General features: G+C 45.2%; 2 protein-coding genes across 4 annotated transcripts in view; one reads left to right on the top strand and one right to left on the bottom strand.

Moving 5' to 3' along the window:
* The first annotated feature begins 10,947 nt into the window (after positions 1 to 10,947).
* The window catches only part of GRIN2B (glutamate ionotropic receptor NMDA type subunit 2B), a 208,339-nt gene continuing 206,193 nt past the window's right edge, over positions 10,948 to 13,093 (top strand). The window contains exons 1-2 of one of the 3 annotated variants that reach the window (XM_050325278.1): positions 10,948 to 11,055; positions 11,858 to 12,287. The gene's annotated coding sequence lies outside the window, so the exon portion shown is untranslated. Of the gene's footprint in view, positions 11,056 to 11,430; positions 11,533 to 11,592; positions 12,288 to 13,093 lie in introns of those variants that run through there. The other 2 variants (XM_050325279.1, XM_050325277.1) reach the window with 2 other exon arrangements.
* Positions 11,560 to 13,093, bottom strand: part of FAM234B (family with sequence similarity 234 member B) — a 406,169-nt gene continuing 404,635 nt past the window's right edge. The window contains exon 14 of the transcript XR_007630082.1: positions 11,560 to 11,570. The gene's annotated coding sequence lies outside the window, so the exon portion shown is untranslated. The remainder of the gene's footprint in view (positions 11,571 to 13,093) is intronic.

The following is a 13,093-nucleotide window of genomic DNA, read 5'->3' as shown; positions in this document are numbered from 1 at the left end:
GCCTGGATGGAAGAGCTGCTGAGAGACAAAATGGTGGCAGGCCCATCGGCTTTGGAGGGTATCTGCAGTGGGTTTATTTACAGCTAGTGTACCTAAGAACTTGTTTCTTGTTTCCTGTAAAAGCAGATCATCAGGACCAGTTTCCCTGCTCATTGCCTTACCAGTCAGGAGATACTTAAGTTAGCTGCATGTCAGCTTTATGTTCAAGTGCATCAGTGCCTCTCAGGTAAGCTGTCCTTTCAGATCACTGGGTTTTGAAGCTGTGGTATCATGTGTGGTGGAGACGTTCTCAGTACTAGCCTGGCTCCAGCTTCTGGTGACCAGAATGGTCCACTTGGGTCTAGTGCCCTCTATCACATATGATCATTTCAGATGGGGATTCCTGCAGTCACTTGCACAGTCTTCCTCACTCTTTCCTTGAAGATTTACATGTTTGGAATAATGGTAGTTGAAGCCAAACTTTCTCTGCAGCAGTTATGGTCCCATAGTCTCTCTTTAGTATGCTTAGAGAGGAAAAATACTCAGTTTGCGTTTTTTGGGGACAAAGGTTGAGGGAGACAGTGGTAATCACCTGAGGAACAGAGAATAGCTTGACCTCAACTGTTAACTTTACATTGCATGGATGCCTGCACCCAGGACTTGTATGGCCTCCATCATCTTATCCTATTTCATGTTTTTTGTCCGGGTTCCTATGGTGCAAGCTGCTGACTTTTCTTTTGGTGTACACCTGGATCAGGACCAAGGCCTTTTCCAGAATCATACCTGTTCTCAGTTCTGGGACCCAGTATATCTGGATGAAGAGAAAAAAGAATTCTGGCCCCATCATTTTTTTGGGAAGCTATTTGGATTCTTTTTGCCCAGCTGCAACTGACTGACTGATTCCTGCCTCCCTGCGGGAGAGCATCAGTTCTGGGAGATGGGGACCAACATTCAATGGGTCCATGCTGTTCTCTGCCCCTGGGAAGGCCAGCAGCAGCAGGTACAGGTGCTTGTATACATGTGAAGATCTTCTGATGTGCTGTGCCATGAATTTGCACACCCAATACTGTCAGCATACAGCCTTTAAAGCCAAGGGTGGAGAGGGACAGCTATCAGCTTCTGTCAGTGGGTAGCAGCCTAGTTTGAGGCACTGAGATTGTCCCAGGAGAGGTAGGTACTGGCATGGTGTACACTTTTTATTCCATCATGATATGCCCCATGTCACAGCATGCCTTGTAGTGACCTGGAGGGAGTACTAACAGTTTTAGTCAAAACAAATTTTCCACCTGCTGGACCTGTGGCTCTACAAACTGTCAACCTGACGTGATGGCTCATCAAATGAATAAAAAGGGATCCTAAGCCCTTATAGCATAGGGTCTGATGGACCGTTGAGTGGGATGGTTGACCCACTGTGTGTGCATTACTGCAGGCAATATTGGGTGTGTGCTGGATGCCCACATCTTCAGAAGTTCGCTTTGTCATCATGGCCAGGTCAGGCTTTTTTCTGCCTGTGGACAAGAACTTTCTTAGCATGCTGCCACCAGCCTGTATTCCAAATGATGTACCTTATCTTCATCCTTGCATCTCCTTCTGGACGTGGCTGGCCATCATGGACGTTGCACTAGGCCATCAGGTCCTGCTGACTTGTCATAATGTGCATATTTAGTCAGTTACCTGTAACAGCATTCCAAGGTTTGCTGACATTTCTGTAGCCTGTTCTGGATAACACAAGAGAGCAAGGCCAATAAGAAGCCATTTCATCAATACTGGAATTGCTGAATTCAAATCTATCTTTGCTCAGCCCAACAGAGCCACCAACCATTGGGTGACTCTCCTGGTAAGTAAAGGTCTCTTTTAGTATTATATATGTCTGTGGCAGAATAGTGAATATAATTCAGAAGTGAATATAACTCACAGTTATAGTTAACCAGTCATAGAATCATAGAATATTCTGAGTTGGAAGGAACCCACAAGGATATCTGAAGTCCAACTCCTGGCCCTGCACAGTGCAGCCCCAAGAATCACACCATGTGCCTGAGTGCGTTGTCCAAACACTTCGTGGACTCTGGCATGCTTGGTGCTGTGACCACTTTCCTGGGAAGCCTATTCCAGGGCCTGAGCATCCTCTGGGTGAAAAACGTTTTCCTAATATCCAAGCTAAACCTCCCCTGACATAAAGTCATAGCTCTGCTGAATACTGACCTCTTCGTTACCCTGTCCCTGCATCTCTCTTCTCTCTGCATCCCTTGAGGTGCCACAGGGAACAATATAACTGAGAGACAGATCCTCTCTAATGTTTCCAAAGACAAAAATATCTGGGGAAAGTGGCATTAATGATACCCCTTTTCTACGTGCTTTTACGTCATTAGGTTGTGGGCTGTCCCTTGTGTTATCTGTGTCACTGTGCCTCTGTCCTCTACAGGGGCTGTGCTACAACAAAAAAGCTTTTAGTTGGCAAAGGCAAGAAGATGGGAGCCTCAGGAAGTTGAGTCATGCAAGAGACACCAACCAGTTTATGAGAAAAAAATGTACAATTCCTTCAGGTAGCATGAAAACACATGGCTATCCTTGGCCTAGAATAAGGACATGACCAGCAAGGACACAACAGCCTGCAGGTTTACTTGCTGTGGGCAAGAGAAAGCCTGTTAGCACATCAACCCAGACCACTGATTCCTGACTGACGAAGGGGCTGAAGAAGAGAAGTCCAGCTGTTCTTTTTGCCAGGGCTACAAACCACAGCTCCACAGGAGGTTTATGTACTTGCATTTAAGGGGCACAACAAAGGACAAATGGCCTTGTTGTAAACCCAAACAACACAACAGCATAAATACAGGGGAATGGCATGAAAAGAGCACAGAATAGTCACAGATTTCCTGCTTCTCAGGCAAACCTATTTACAAGGGCCAGAGGAAGCCAAGATTTTCACTATGAGCTGCTTTAAGCTGTCCTTCCAAATAAATGTTGCCTTGCTGTAATGCCCAGCCTACGTCCTTGGACTGGGAAAGTTGCCAGAGTGTGGCCAAAGCTCTAGGTGGACATTTTCTAAAGATGATGAGGGGAGAGGGACAGAACAGCATGTGCTTTTCTGAATTCAGTGCTTGGTAATAAATGAGGAAAAGGCGTACCCCATGCACAGGAGTGGTTCATATCTTCCATTTTCCCACTGCCAGGGCATAGAAACACAATCAGCACTTGGATCCTGACGAGGAGAGGATATACTTGCAAGCTTGCTGGAGAATGGAGGCTGGTCAGCTGAAGACATCCCTGTCTCTGAGTTCATAATCACTATGAAGATGAAAGCCCATATTTGAGTAAGGCCTGGTCTTGGGATCAGGTTTACAGATGATGTATGGGAAAAAAAAAATATAAATCAGAGCATTAGACATTCTGTGGATAGTGCATGCCATCAAGATACTGAGGTTTGAGTTTGGGTCAGATCTAACATGAGAGCAAAAATGGGCTGCTGGGCTTTAGAGATAAATGTTGATCCATTTCAATTTGATGGTAGATTAAAAGATGCAGCTGAAGTGTACCAGAGGTGTTTTGCTTATTGCCTTTTCCTAGATATCTAAGTAAAGGAGAAAAGAAGGTGGCAGTTTTCTTTAGAATATAGAGGAATCTGACAGAAATCTTAATGCTTCTTCCAGCTAGAGGGCTGAATTATTGAGTCAGCTGGCTCACTTGGAAACAGCTCAAGCAAAAGAAATCTGTCTCCATCTGCATAACGTAATTTGCCAAGGGTAGGTCTCTTTTTTTAAGGAAGGTGTGGTGCTGATGGGGCAGCGTGATAACATGAGTTGCTGGAGGTAGATATTCTTTCTCAGCTCCTGTGAATATTCAAGTTTAGCACATGCTTTCCCATCCTTTCAATAAATGAGACTACTAAATAAATGGGCAGAGGAGCAGGTGACCCTGATGCTGCCTGCTCTCAACTGACCATGGACACAGTGGTTTTCAGACCTACTTTTAAGCTCATTAACATCTCTCTTCTGTTTGCCCCCGGGCAAGGAGCTATCTTGGGGGACCACAGCTGCATACTAACTGAGCTAATTTTTCACTTTAAAATGTGTCTACAGAAAACATTTGTCTTAAATTAGATGGTCAATGCAAATCTACAATAAATGGTGAACACCTAACGCAAACCCTGTGGGAACATCTCCAGCTCACCAGCTCTTGGCTTGCTGGTGAAATCATTCTTACTTCTGTTTCAAGGAATGCTTTCAGACCCATATTTCTGTGTTACAAAGTGATCTGCTTTTCTAACGTCATGCTGCTCCTTTCTCAGAATCCTTGTCAGTACAAATAATATTTTCCTTCTCTACCATTTCTCCCCCTGCACCCATTTGGTGAGTTATTTGCAATACCATCTGCTTCACCTGAAGGTGATCGAGAGGAACAGAGAGAGACTCAGTGCTGTTATCAACCCTGAGCTTTCCTGAACAAAAGCAGGGTCTGTTAGGATGTCGTGATCTGTGGGGATTTTCAGAACTGCTGCTCCAGCAGGGAGCCCAGCTGATGACACTAACCAATGCCTCCTCTTTGCCATGTTGCCATTAACATGAATCCATTCGCTGGGTATACCCCCCCGTATGTACATTTGTGTAATAAATGGTCTCAAAAGTTCTGACGGAGCTTGCAGGTGAAGGAGGACATGGGAGGTAGCTGGGATTTCACCATTTCCTTATGTTAAGATCTGAAGGGAATCCATGGAGAAAAGACAAACTATATATTCGGGAGAAAAAAATAATGATGCTTTGCTGACAGCATTTTTAGGTCATAAGGTGTTTAAACAAAAAAATACATTTTTTGGGAGAAAACTAAATATTTGTGTAAACTGCTGCTTGCAGCTTTTGCCTCAGAGGTGTCAAGTATATTTTTAAGAACGAAGGATTTATTTTTTACCCGCAGTAACTTAATGTTCCGAGTGAGTTTATAATAGCGCTGATTAAGTGGTAGCATTTAGTTTGAGTGAAATATCAGCCCTGATGTCTGTACTCGTCTTTGCTCCAGACACTTGTAACATTCTTGGAGCCATTTAACTTTACTTATTCCTTTCACAGGAGGTGGTTCATGTTGTACCAATGCCCCATTGAACAAGCATTAAGAATTTGAAGCGGCGTAAGTGAAGTTGAGGTATTCCGGGTAGCCTGAAGAAATCTCTGGAATAGCAAGTGAAAAGCTGGATATGTCCCATTGCTTTGTTGAGACACCACTGAAATGGAGTAGGGCTTGTCTGCTACTTAACTAGCATGTAGGCCTTCTGTGTAAGAAAAATAAATGTGTTTATTTATGATAGCACCAATACTGTAGTATTTTGACCCAACTATAACACTCAGAGCAAAGAAGTGGCATGTTTTTAACTTTTCTATTAACTACAAGAAAGCAAGATTAAAGGTGAAAACCAGGAAGCTTAAGTGACTGAATCTTATTGCCCTGTATTTTTGTAGTGGACAGTTTCCCTTTTTATAGTGGGAGCTGGAAAGCTAAGTTTCTTGGAATGCAACTAGCTGAGCTTTTGCCTTTATATGGATATTATAGAGTGGATCCCTGAAGGTGTTTGCAGCAGCTCTCAGTAGCATGAACAGTAAACTAGATAATTGGTGTGTTGGTTCTCATCCAATAATAATTTATTTCCTGGGAGCAACTTCAAAGCTTAATCCTAGAATTAAATTCCCTATTCCTCCTTGGGATTTTAATTTAGTTTTGAATGCTCTGATGGATCCTCTGCTAAACACTGAAGATGGCTTTCAGACATAAGGGTGATTTTTCTGGCTGCTGTATGCCCTGTATGGAGAATAGGTGAATGCAGGCACTTTCCTGAAGAAGCTTTTTCTTTAGCTTTTCCTCACGATAAGCTGGCAAAAGCTACACCTTATCTCTTACTGAAAGCGGTTTTCCAGTTTCCTTTAAACCATGAAGGCAATCTGCCTAATCCATTTTGCAGCTCCTCCAGTGAAGAGAAGAAAGAGTGTCATCACTTGAATCTGGAGAGAACCAATAAGATTTTCATCAAGCAGAAAGTTCATTTTAGAAAAAAACCCACCAGATAATCTGTTTGTCTTGTTAGAGTTGGAATAGGGCAGAGATGATTGCTGAGAGGACTATGATTTGCCATTCATTCAAGTGTGTCAGGAAACTGTTTCTTGTTAAGACCAGTGAGATGGGACAAAATCTCCAGCCACTGGAATGATCTTTGCACCCCACAGGTGGAGGAAAAAGGCATCTTACTCAGAGTGGTGCAAGGCAGTGCTTCAACCTTTCCTTTCTGCTTTGAAATGGCATGGTAAAAGGGATGGCATATATGGCTAATGTTTGTACCATGCTTTGATGATACACAGTATAGCATCTGATGATAATTATTATTTATTATTAGATGTGGTGCCTTTTGACAGATAGGTTCTTCAGTCTGGGTGTGATATAGGTAGAAGAGCCATATATCATCTTAAAAAAGTGACAGTGTTAGTTTGAAATCTTGTCTGCGCTTTTGCAGTTCAAAAATAACACATTTCCATTTGAAAGAATGAACTCCACAGTTTCTTAGTTTAATGTGCATGTATTTCATATATAAATGACCATCCAGGAAAACCAATTTCAGTGAGCCTGACATTCCATACTCAAAAGAATAAAACAAGTCTATAAAGACAGTGAAAGCTATTTCTCCTTTAATCTACTTCACACAGTTTTTGATTCTGCATGACAAAAAACCAGTCTGTTACTTGTTAGGATTTCTGGGGACAGACTGACCATGGCAGAGACAGTAGGGGATGCTGCAATTATTGCAATGTAAAATGATGAGAGCTCAGCTAAGTGTCCTGGTATGACAGCTGAGAGAACACGAGTAACATGCCAAAGCAACTGCAACAGAGTTCACAGTTTTCTTCTGCTGGGCTGTTGGCAGGATGGTGTGAGTGTCCTCTGAGCAGCAAATGAAGCAATCGCTCTCCTTGTGCCCAGGTGTCTTTGCAAGAGACTGAGCAGAACATCCCCCCACTCCATGGCTTCTAGCTCAGTCCTGCTCTATAATCTCTTGGTCCTGAGTCACATGCAAAAGAACGGAAAAAAGATTTCATGCTAAAATTTAGCTGGGTTCTTCAGGCAGGTGGTCATGCTACTGTCAAATTTGTACGCTTGTTTCTCCATTTGTGTTCTCTTTAATTAGCTGATAAGATTTCCTCATGCTGTCCTTTATGCATCACAACATGGCATCCTTGTTTGTGGACCTATGTGGCCAGTGTTATGGTGATCTTCCAAAACTGACATAGGCCTAGTACTTGAACACCAGGACTTCCCACAGTGTCTCAGACAGTGGGAAGATCTGGGACATGTGCATAGAGGTATTTGGTTACTTTATAATCAGATTGGCTGAGTGGAGCAGGGCACAGAGCACTGTATAAAAGCAGCTGGACTCTTGGTGACCATGCTCTGTAGCCAGTGTTGAAACACCCAAAGGAACACTATAATGAAAAACCTCTTTATGGTGTGAATTATCCAGAACAATCAATCAATTTCATTGATTATAAGAAATTGCTTTTCATAGACATGGCTTTTCTTATACTAATGCAAATGTGTGTGTGTTTGAGCAGAGGACCTATGAATTGCCAGACTTTGCCCTTAGCCAAAGGCCCCATTTGTCTAGGGACCTACTGCACTGGAACTGGGCTCTGACTTTATGAAGTCAGCAGGGCATTTACTAAGGGTTAGAGATACTGTAGGGCCTTTGGTCACTGTCAGTGCTGGCAGATGCTGTTCTGTGATGGCAGAATAGCTCTGCTGCTCCACATCCTTCCCAACACTGTCACTGCCACATCCAGCTCTGGTTGCTTTTGATATAAGAACTTTCATCCACATTCTTTTATCTTGGGCAGGACAAGAATAATATAGCCCTTAATTTATAGTAAACATGGACCCATTTAAAATAAATCCCTCAATTTGTCTTACAAATAACATTTAAGTGCTTTTGAATTGAAGAGATGTTTGAAAAACCATTTCCTATCAGAGATGCTATTTGTTTCATTTTATGCAGTTCATTCATCTTAGTTGATTGGAGAAAAAAATAAAAGCCAACCCCAGCTAGTGAGAGTAAACCTTGTCATAGTACTATGCTGCTGAAGATTTGGCAGGATTTTTTATTTGGAGCCTACCTCCACACACATTATTTACAATAAGTATTACATCTTAATATAAAAGTAATTTGGGGGTTAGATGCTGTGCAGAATTTCAAGAAGATAATTCTGAATTGACTGGCATTTTTGTGTGCCTGATTTAACATTTGTAATTGAGCCTGATTTCTTTGTTCAGGGGAATGCACCAATTTTCTCTGAAAAAAGTATCCAACTGGACACTCAGGCCCCTAATGACTATAGGGAACTTGGCCCACATGATTTATTTAAGAGACAATTATAAATAGACATATGTATGTTTATGTAAGGTGTACATAAACATCTATGAAGTAGAAAGGCAACTAGTCTTAAAAGCAAACAATAACACAGGTTTCCATGTACCATGTAACCATGGAGTTGTGTAGTTTTATAAAGAAAACTTGTGGTTGGTGAATTCCTTCATCTTAAGGTCACAGAGAATTATAATCCTAAATATTGCTGACTTGCTTAAAATGATTGCAGCTGCTCTCTTCTGGTTGATAGACCTCTTCTCAGAAATTGTTCCTAAGATACTTTTTAACTCTCCATTTTGTGTTTCTAAGTAATATGCTGGATGAAAAACATTCCCTCTCTTCTTTGTCAAGCTCCTTCTCTGCTTGTTTCATCCAGAATAATGCAGGAGGACCTGCACAGCTGTAGTTTATCCCTTCTTGCCATACAGAAAGGAAAAAACATTCCTTGGCCAATTCTTATCTGCTATTCTTGTATCACTTTATCAGTGAAAGGAATGGGAAAGGCAAATGACTAATCTCTTCAGCTATTAGCAACTTCTGTATGTAAGTATCACTCTACAGTTCTTTCCTCCAACTGTTCTGAGATAATTTCAGATTACTTTAGGCTTTGGCTAATATGTCTTCCATTTTTACTGGAATCAGAATGAAAAATATCATAGTCACTTTTTTTTAAGGATGCCTAAAAATGTTAGGAAAATCTTTCTAGCAGAACAGGCCTTACCAGCACCTTCAGGAACATCCTGGCTGTCAAAATTAAAATATTGGTGTCTGCTTTTGTCTAAGAACTGAAACACAGATTGGTATTGCTTGTGGTCACTGCAGCTACATGAAAAATACCATTATACACACACTGTACATGGAAACAGAAATTCATTCAAACTCCAGATGGCATATTGATGTATATGCACACAGTGCTACAGCCACATTGCTGCCCATAGCCTTCCCTACAGACCAGCAAACCCTATTTGGACCTTATGAATTGATTCTGAGGTACAAACTGAGGCAGAACCTGAGCGTTAAGAGAGAGTGCAGAATTGCTATGGTGCTTTCAGGAGACTTTCCTCCCTCAGGAACACTGGCCATATCCATGTTTTGCCCTGCAAATACATGCCTGTTCACTGGAACTCAATTCTTTGGCACGTGGGATCCAGCCCTCCTTGCCTGTCTCTTGAGCAGTACCTTCCTCACTACTCCTGGACATAGAGAATGCTAAGTAGGTACAAGCCACTGTGTTTTCCTTGGAGGGTCCTTTCAATGAGAGGTATGCAAAGCCTGGACAATGCATCAGCACTGGAGCCGAGCATATAGTGTTGGGCCTGGCATCTGATTTCCTGCAGGACAAGTGTAGCTGGCAGGGAAGCATGGGGAGTGCTTTCCTCAGTGCTCTTGTCTCTAGGGGCTCACTGAGGACCATCTGAGCCCATCCAAATCTCCTACCAAGACCCATACATTGGCAGGGTGGGCATCTGCCACCCTAGAGTAACTACATATCCTGAAGACTGCACTTGGCACTTCCACCTGGAAGGGGGTCTGCTTCATTACCCTCTCTGTCTTTTACTGGTTAAGGGCAGACTTTCCCTTGGACCATTTTGGGTGCTGAGGAGGGTAGGTGGGCACGCTCCGCTCAACCACCCAATGCTAAATCTAGGCATGGGAGAGGACAGAGTCAGATCTGTGACCACAGAGTGGATCATCGTGCTGGGGTGAGGCTGAGAGCCCCATGAACAACAAGGGTGCAGGCATCCATTGGGCAGGGCAGGATGAGGATGCAGACGCATGTTGCTTTCTGTTCAGGCTGATTTCACGTTGCTTAGCTTCCAAGGGGCTCTGAGAATAGCAATTAAAACACCAGGCTTAATTGAGGAGTATCCAATTTGGATATTAGCGTTATCTCTGCTCTCACTGCTTTCTTTTCTTTCAGATCCAATTCTGCTGCCTGCCTGTTGGCTGGGCGCCTGTTCCTTTCTTCTCATTATTACTATTTTATGGTTATTGTTAATGTATTTTTTTAAGCATTCCTTCTCTTGGTCGCTTCCAACCATGTGAGTCGCGGTCCGAGGGGGCGTCGGACCCAGGCAGCCCCCGTTGCTCCCCGCGGGGGCTGCGGCGGCAGCTCAGCCCCGGCCAGGCAGGAGGCACAGGTGCCTCTTCGCGGCTCGGCCCCCGGGCACGGGCTCCCTCTTCGACCCTGCCGGACGTCGGAGGCCGAGACCTGCCCGCCTCGGTAGCGCTTGGTCTCCCGTTGCCCGTACTGTCTCTTCTCCTCCTCCTCCACCTCCTCCACCTCCTTCGTCTTCTCCCCCCGTTTCCCCCACCGCTCACTCGCACAGCCCTCCTCCCGCTCCCCCGAGCCTCGATTTCCCACCCACCCCCCCTCACCATTTTCCGCGGGTGTGTTTAATTATTATTAATCATTAAGCTGCTTTATTAGTCCACGTTCCTATGTTTTCTCTACCTCCGGGAAGCATTCTCGGATCTTTTATATTGCAGAGGATTTTTTTTCAAGATGTATTTTTAGGGTGATGGTCTGAGCATTTCCCCCTCCCCGCCCCGCATCTCCCACCCGGGCAGTACCAGAGAAGGGACTGAAGAAGTTGAGCATGTCTGAGGTGGATCAGCCTTGCAGGCAGAGAGGGGGCAGTAGCTACTCAGAACAGCCCGAGTGCTTGAAGCAGGATTTGCTGGTATGTATGTGGGTCTGGATTTTATGACAGCTGTAAGTGTGAATCTTTTTCCGTGCGAGATGGGAGGGGAAAAGAAAAAAAAATACCTACGGCTTCATTAAATAAATGCCTGCATAGCTGTAAGCCCGGTCCGGCTGTGCACCACCGGTGGTGGCGGGGACACTCCCAGCCACCCACCCACCCGTAGGAAAAAAAAAAGAGCCCGAGCAAAGCCCGGAGAGGCGAGGGTTGTGTTGCGGGAGGCGAAGGGGGGCGTGGTGGAGGGCGCGTAGTGCAAACCGGCCCCGTGGCAGGTGAAGCAGCCCCCACGGGCCCCCCCGGCCCCGGTGGCGGTGCGTGTGCGTGTGTGTGCGCGGAGCGCGCCCCGCGCTGCCCGTGGAGCCGAGCGCGGCGGGCAGCAGTGCCGGCAGCACTGCAGAGGGGTGGGCACGGCCCTCGCCAGCCCTCGGGGCTGGGCCCGGGGGTGGGCGAAATGCTGTGCGTGCGTGGGGAGGGGGCCGTGGCGGGGGAGTCGCCTTCTCTCCGCGATTCACATCGCGCCCGCTTTCCCGTCTCGTATGCATGCCTATCCCGGGAATGGTGTAGTCAGCCCGTATCTGAATTATTTATAGACTCGTGCCAGCTGATTTTTTTTGTTGATTTTTTTATTATTATTATTTTTTTTAAATTTCGCTTGTGTGCACTGTTGGGAAATGCGTTTTGTCTCCCTTCTTTCTCAATATATTAATGTCTTTGTTGGGGAGCGGTTTTTATCCCCTTCAGATCCCTCTAATACAAAATTGATGCTTATTTTTCCCTTCAGGAAGGGGACGCTTTGAGGATAATCATGCTTCACAGAAGAACGGCACCGACCTCCAGTTGCATTAAACACAACCTCTTCCAATAGGGCTCCAGGAAAAAAAAAATTATAAGAATAATCATTAAAAAGGCGAGAGGAATGCTTGCTCTGGAACCTGCATTTGACGATCCTCACCAGTCGTGCTGAATATCCTCTGTAGTGATTCTCTCCAGCTTTTGAATTTGCACCGCTTCAAGACGCAAGATTGCCACAAAGAAACCTCTATTTTTTTTTACAGCCAAGCAGGATTGTTTTTTAACTCGTTCCCCCACATTTGCCCCCCGACCCTTATTCTTCTTATGTGGATATGCAAGCAAGAAGAGGAGACTGGACATTCCCAACATGCTCTCTCCCTTGATCTGTCCGTCTAGAGGTTCTGCTTCTACAAACCAAGGTAGGGAAATTCATTTCTGTGGTTTTGTTGGCAGCTCATTTTGGTACACGGGTTTGCCTAGGGAAGATCACTTACAGTAGAACAAAAGGTTTAGAGATGCTGCTTTTAGAAGCAGACACGGGGAAAAAAAAATAAAATAACATTCACCAGACATGTTGATTCCCTCTTGGCTCATCAAATAGGACATGAAGAGAAGGCGAGAGGGATGCTTTGAGTTATATACCGCGTTGTGAATCGGGGAGAAGTCCCTTGTGATTTTTTTTTCGGGGGTGGGCAGGTGGGGTCGGGGGAGACACGGGAGGAGGAACACGGCTTTGGAAAGGAGTGAGAACGAAAATAATTCCCATCCATCCACCCGCAAATTGCCTCCTTCTTTTCGCTGGTCCCGCGGCTTCTTGCCATGCTTTGATGTGAAGACAGAGCTCATTAGGAACAACAGGACGTAGAAACCTGCTTGTTGCCGAGGAGGGTGGTGCATTACTTAGAACCCACGCTAGCCTCTCGATCGTGAGCGGCCTAACGCGGGGGCCGGGGCCGGGGCCCGGGGGGTGGCCGGGGCCGCCCCTGGCACCGCGGCAGGAGCCCGCCCAGCGCTGGGGCGAGTGCGCCTGCTTGCGTGGAGGTGAAGGGCTATTTTAAGTCCAAGCACGTCAGGATACTTAGCATGAACCTACGAGGCGCTGTATTCAGGCAACTTCACGTGTTTTAATTTATCCCCGTCCCCCTGGTGCTATCAGCGAGCATCGTGGCCCCTCTCCGCCGCGCCCCATCCTTCCTCCTGCATTCCCCGCGCCTTAAGCCCTGTG

The sequence above is a fragment of the Myiozetetes cayanensis genome, unplaced genomic scaffold, assembly GCF_022539395.1.
Source record: "Myiozetetes cayanensis isolate MyiCay16 unplaced genomic scaffold, myiCay2020 scf3, whole genome shotgun sequence".
Classification (NCBI taxonomy): Eukaryota; Metazoa; Chordata; class Aves; order Passeriformes; family Tyrannidae; genus Myiozetetes; species Myiozetetes cayanensis.
The sequence above is the reverse complement of the archived record's forward strand: the minus strand, read 5'-3'. Positions and strand labels throughout refer to the sequence as shown.